Genomic DNA, 6,388 nt, shown 5'->3' with positions numbered 1-6,388 from the left:
CTGCGCTTAACCCCGAGCCCCGGGGTGGGGGGGCGGGGGCACCTCCATCCGCCCCACCCCACCCCCGGCCCGCTTGGAAGGAACCCCCACTGCGGGCCTCTGAAAACAAGCTTGCAAAAGGTCTGGCTGCCAGTAGGCCGCCTGGAGGGGTCAGCGACCCCTTACCTCCGCGGGGAGGCCGAAGCCTGGGCCTGTTTTCTCATCTGCAAAGTGAAGATGTGAGCCCCCTAAATGGCCCCAAAAGGAGTCAATGAAGGATCTCATCATCTCTCAAGGATCTTCCTGTTTCCAGGGCCGAGCTCATATCCAGATGACATGAACATTGAATGCCTATACGGTTTAAACTCTAAGAGCTTGTGACATCTAAAGTATGTAATAAGAGTTAGGCTGCTCTATTGCATTTATTTTTTTTTAAGATTTTATTTATTCATTCATGAGAGACACAGAGAGAGAGAGAGAGAGGCAGAGAGAGAAGCAGGCCCCATGCAGGGAGCCCCACATAGGACTCGATCCTGGGTCTCCAGGATCACACCCTGGGCAGAAGGTGGTGCCAAAAAGCTGAGCCACCCCAGCTGCCCTATTGCATTTATTAAACACACTAGTTTCTTTCTGGTACTGCACTAACTCTCCTACAGCGGGATGGGCCTTCCCTCTGGATGAAGTATTGCAAAGAGAAAAACTGGGAGAAAACCAGATGTCTAGAACCCAGCCCAACACCTAATGCAACTACAAGAATAAAATATGTAAAAAGAAGAAGAAGGAGAAAATGATATACTCTCTTTATATTATGTAGAGACTGTGTATTCTTATCACATAATATCTAATATAATTATATTACGAATATAGTTATTATACGATATATAATCTTATGTTTTAGATAATTCAACTTTGCGTTCATAACTATCCATACATGTATTGGTGTATATATTGTATATATCTGATAAATATTTCTTTTTTGATAAATGTTAGTTTATGTATTGATTAGTTATCAACATATTGATTATATATAATTTACATTGCTAAATGTTAAGTAAAAGATGTGTGGAAACTGAGATTCAGTCAAGACCAAGCTAATCAAGATGAGGCACCCCTAGCAAGTTGTAGAGGCGGAACCGGAGGCCCAGTCCCAAACTCCCAATGTGGCACTCTTTAAATTTGCTTTATAACTTCATTTAATTTTTAGTTTGACTTAACAGAATATCTCTGATGAGTCAGTTAGCCGCGAATTTGCCCAGAAGAACTCTATTTTGAAGGAAAATTTAAGACATGTCTTATGGGTAGCTGAGAGAAAAATGAGCCTATCCTGCAAAGGGAGCTAAACTACCCAATAATGAATTTTTCTTGATAAAGAACCCCCAGGATTCTCCAAGTACTGGGAAACAAAGAGAGAAGATTGGTTTTAAGCGGGTTTTAAACTGCTGCGGGGGTCTCAAGCTTTCAAACTAAGTTGCAGAATAAAAAACATAAAGCAAAATGGAAATGAAGGGATCCCTGGGTGGCGCAGCGCCTGCCTTTGGCCCAGGGCGCGATCCTGGAGACCCGGGATCGAATCCCACATCGGGCTCCCGGTGCACGGAGCCTGCTTCTCCCTCTGCCTGTGTCTCTGCCTCTCTCTCTCTCTCTCTCTCTGTGACTATCATAAATAAATAAAAATTAAAAAAAAAAGAACGTTTTCAAAATGGAAATGAAAAGAAAAAGGGAAGAAATGGACAGAAGTAAAATGTCAAGGTGTTGTTTAAAGAACAGTTTTCAAAAAAAAAAAAAAAAGAAGAAGAAGAAGAACAGTATTCCTACCCAGAGAGCCCAGTGTATGGGGTGTTTGGATATGTGTGGCCCAGCAAATAGGGAGCATTTACTCTAAATGCTGAGCCTGGGCAGCAGGGAAGGCGCTGGGTCGCTGTGAGGCAGCCCTTCTGTGGTCTGGGTGCTATGCTGACTGTGCAAGCTCTGTGTCCTGGCCACAACTGGGTGCACAGCAGGAAGAGCTTTGTCAAGAACCTCTCACTAAGCCTGAACCACATTCTTTGAAAATCGGCCAATAGGGTCACTGATCTTAAAGTCTTTAAGAAGGAAAACAGTAATAGAACCACTGATTAGTTCTCTTTTGGGAAGCACCAACTAGTAACTGGAAGTATTATTGGCAAAAATAAATCTTGTGCCCGAAGGAAAAAAAGATTAACTACTTAATGCATTCAAAACTTCTACTTTAAGGCTTGTACCAAGTTTTGAAATGTATTGAAGTATTATTGGCAAAAATAAATCTTGTGCCCGAAGGAAAAAAAGATTAACTACTTAATGCATTCAAAACTTCTACTTTAAGGCTTGTACCAAGTTTTGAAATGCTGAAATGTTAAAGTCACGGGTAAGTATGCTCTTTGAGCCTAAGTTAGCCTTGAGAAAGGTTGTTAACCTAAAGTAATATGCAGAGAAACACCCTACTACAACCTTCTATGTGTATTCCTCTCTCTCTTTTTTTTAAGATTTTTATTTATTCCCTTGAGAGAAAGAGAGACAACCAAGTGAGAGAAAGCATGAGAGCATGAGCTTGGGGGAAGGGCAGAGGGAGAGGGAGAAGCAGACTTCCCGCTGAGCAGGGAGCCCCAGCAGGGCTCCATCTGAGGACCCTGGGATCATGACCTGATCTGAAGGCAGATGCTTCACCAACTGAGCCACCCAGGTGCCCCTGTATTTCTCTTTATTGTGCATAATTGCTTTCATTATTTGGAAGACTTCTCAAACATTGTTATTTTTACATGCTATTTATACATTATTTATAGTTAATTATATATTTTATCCTAGTTGAAGTAATAAAATTGTTAAAATGAACTTTAGACTCAAGGCCAGTTTTAAATGAATTTTTATTTTTACATCAAATGTTTAGCGCCTATAAGTTACTTCCTATAACATTCATACGAGCTGAATAAATGGAAATGGTGTTTGGCTCCTGGTTCTGGGCTAAACTCTACTCCTGAGGTGTTTTCTGAAGAGCATTAAATGAATCCACCCTCCAGCTGCTAAAGAAAAAAAAAATTAGCTCATTCTTAACTTCCACTAGTTGCCCAAAAGTCACAAATTCTTATGAAGTAGTCAGCCATAATATTCATAACAGTATGGAATATATTGCTGTAATGAATGCCAGGTTCCGTCTTACAACTAGTTTTTAAAAATCAGAATTAAAAAAATAAAAATAAAAAAGATGAAAATCAGAATTAGAAGCCAAATCTTAAAAAAAAAAATAAGAGGATAAATCCTAAATATTGTTCTAGGCGATACAGATTCTGGACCTGCAGAAACTTCCTACAATAACGCTCTGGCTTATACCTCATAAATAGACTTCTGTAACTTGACCTGTGAAAGCTATATTCCACAGGTTATAATCCAACTCTTCAAGAGTATTCCACTGAGAGCATGTAAAGAATTATGCCAAATCAAAACCAATTAAAGACTTAGATTAGAAAAAATAATAATAATGAAAGACTTAGATTAGAATTTAGAGAAAATTCACATACTCTTACATGAGTGATGTTGGTGGAAAACATGAAAAAAATTATAAACATTGTGTATTCTAGTCTATTACCAATCTTCAGTAAAGGAGAGCAAAACAAGAAATTAGAGATATCACAAGGAGTGATGCACTGGGAAGCCCTATAATTCTATACCCTCCTGTATCTCAAAAACAAAATGTATATGTATATATGCATCTATAATCAAATGACATTTTAAACAGATAACATGAAGAATTTGTTTTATTTCAAGTTAAATCCTCTTGGAATAGCTGCAATTTTTTGTGGCTGTTTTTCAAGTCTTAACTTCTCTTTAGAGGCCCTCTCCCCGCCCCCCCCCACCCCCACCAACTCCCTGCTGGGATCCATTTTCCCTAAAGTGATCTCACGCCTGAAACATCAGTTTGAAGGTATTCATCTGATTGACTTCCTTTTCCCAAGGTGTAGGATTTGTGTTTGTAATGGCAACTCGCTTGGGGCTCTTTTAAGCCAATTTCACATACACAGCGATGCGACTGCATGCAAGCAGCAATGCAAACCTGCTGGATGAGCTTTGTTTCCCCCGAACAAATAATAAAAGAGTCTCTAAGTAGGATGCCTTTGTGTGAAAGTCAGAGATAGGAGAAACTTTCCCCCCTTCCCTTGGCAGACATTTCTCACTCTCATGACACCTTACCAAAAAAGAAAGAAGAAGAAAAAAGACCATAATCCAGGCAAGTCAGGAAGAAATTTTCAATGACTGAAATGTTTCTCCTTCACTACAATAATGAATTATTCATATTAACTTGCATTTGGCACTAAAGAGTACTTAATTTTTGTAGAATATCAAGTTTTATTTTTTTATTTTTTTTGAATATCAAGTTTTAAACATTCTTTATCTTGTAATTACAAAAAAGAAGGTAAATATTAGTATATAATACTATATTGTACGTAAGAGCTCTGCTGTCAAAAACACAAATTTCACTTTTTCTATAGTAGCTGACAGCCATCGTGGTGAATCAAGTTTCCCTGTTTTACTGCATAAATTAAAGCGGGAAAGTAATTCACAATTTCAGTTGATTTGCCTAAAGAAATCTGTCTTTTCAAGGTGGGAGTTTGTATACAAAGCCTTTAAAAATTGATGGTTAGAAATGTTTAGTTATATGGAAAAATCTTTACAATATGTTGGTGAGTGAAAAAAAAGAAAGCCCTATATGGTGTGATCTCATTTTTAAACTCGCTAATGAGATATATTCCTGTTGCGAGGAAGGAAGCCTCTGGCTAATAAACAGTAAGGAATTAGGCCTGCTTACAACTACGTGAGCGATCTTGGGAACAGATTCTCCAACTCCCACCGAGGCTTGAGATGGCTAGAGCCCCAGCCTACAGCTTGATGCAACCTTCTGAGAGCTTGGCTCAGAAAGTAGGACTCCCACCTTCAAGTCCCAGTAACACTCTTAACCTGCTCTATGACCTTAGGAAGGCTACTTAACCCTCTGGGCACCCCCCCCACACACACACACACACACAATTTTTCTTATCTAGAAACCTGAAATAGGGATACCTGGGTGGCTGGGTCGTTGAGCATCTCCTTTGGCTCAGGTCGTGATCCCAGGGTCCTGAGATTGGGTCCCATGTCAGGCTCCCCACAGGGGAGCCTATGTGTCTTTCTCTCTCTCTCTCTCTCTGTGTCTCTCATGAATAAATAAATTTTTTAAAAAGGAACCTGAAATAATAAAAATATAAATTTCATGGGGTTGTTGTGAATAACTTAACTCATGTAAAGCGCTGAGAACAGTACTTGGAAACTTACAGATGCTCAGAAAATATCATTATTGCTATATATTCTATATAATTATTATATATTATATTAAAAATGAATGTAAGTAAATGGCTTTAAAGGGTAGTATTAGTTATCTCTTATTACGTAACAAATTCCCCCCAAATTTAGCAGCTTTCAAACAGCAAGCCTCTGTGTTTTCCCAGTTCTGAAGAGCAAGTGTCTAGGAGGGGTACACCCTAGCTGGGTGCATCTGACTCAGGTCTCAGGAAGTTACAGTCAAGCTGTCTAATGAGGCTGCGGGCATCTCAAGGCTCGACTGAGCCTGAATGCCCTTCCAACTTTATGTCTGGAACTATCAGCAGGTCTCAGTTCCCCACTGGCTGTTGGACAAACAGCCTCATCACACATGCTTCTCTACAGGTTGCCTGAATGTCCTCTCTACACAACAGCCAGCTTCCCCCACAATAGGGAAGGAAAACAAGTGAGCATGCACCAGTGAATGAGTAGGAAAGGACCCAAAACAGAAGCTGCAGTCTCTTACAGCTTCATCTCAGAAGTGACATCCCATCACATTTGCCATTTGTTCTTGGTCACACGGCAACTCTGGTACCATTTGTGCAGGAGGCACGCAAGGGTGTGATGACTACTAGGAGGTGGGCATTGGAGGGGGCCGTCTTGAAAACTGGCTTCCTCGGGGGCAGAACTAAGACCAGAGGGTGAAACTGCACTAGAAAGAGGAACTTAGAAGGTCAAAGATAACTAGGGATGAAATGGTAGGCTCTTTCTCTATGTGGAGTTAAATAGTCTTGCAAGGACCTGGCCTTGCAGGGAAAGAAAATATTCAAAGTGATTGCACTTGATGAATATTCAAACCTCTTTTAAGCCTGGGCTTCTACGCCTTCTTCTTTCATGTGGTCAAGTCTCATCATAACTAGACAGTAAATCTCTTGAGGACCCAGACCACTGTGCCCATCCAACTGTTAGAAAAATGGAAGATCTCTATAAATACTTGTTGATTCAGTCTGCAGCCAATTAAATCTATTATCAGTCTGAATCAATATGAATTTAGGTACATCTGTATGTTTATACATTTTAAAATATATTTATAGGGATCCCTGGGTGG

The sequence above is a fragment of the Vulpes vulpes genome, chromosome 13 (genome assembly GCF_048418805.1).
Source record: "Vulpes vulpes isolate BD-2025 chromosome 13, VulVul3, whole genome shotgun sequence".
Lineage (NCBI taxonomy): Eukaryota > Metazoa > Chordata > Mammalia > Carnivora > Canidae > Vulpes > Vulpes vulpes.
This window is presented reverse-complemented; position numbering follows the sequence as displayed.